Consider the following 522-nt stretch of genomic DNA (forward strand, 5'->3'; position numbering starts at 1 on the left):
CATACGGCTCTAACATGTCAGAGATGTACTTGGGTGCTAAACCATGAAAAGACTTGTAGACAAGCAGAGCTGTTTTAAAGTCTATTCTCTGAGTGACAGGAAGCCAGTGCAGAGACCGGAGTACTGGACTAATATGGTCGTATTTCCTGGTTCTTGTCAGGACTCGAGCAGCAGCGTTCTGGATGTACTGTAGCTGTCTGATAGCTCGTTTAGAGAGGCCAGTGAGCAGGCCGTTACAGTAGTCTAGCCTGCTGGAGACAAATGCATGGATAAGTCTCTCTAAGTCCGGTTTTGACACCATTCTTTAGACGATACAACTGCTAAAAGTGCAGGCATGACCCTCGAAAGTTTAGAGCCTCGCACTTCGGTGGAGGCTGAAGGCACGATACTACATTACCCACAGTGCTCTTCGGCCCCTCCCCCTACATACCTCTGCTGTGCGCTCACGCTGTGCAGTGGGGATCCTACTTCATACTAGTTACCCACAGCGGAGGCAGTGAGGCGCACAGAGTTTCTCCTTAG

This window comes from Gobius niger (genome assembly GCF_951799975.1).
Source record: "Gobius niger genome assembly, chromosome: 2".
Taxonomy (NCBI): domain Eukaryota; kingdom Metazoa; phylum Chordata; class Actinopteri; order Gobiiformes; family Gobiidae; genus Gobius; species Gobius niger.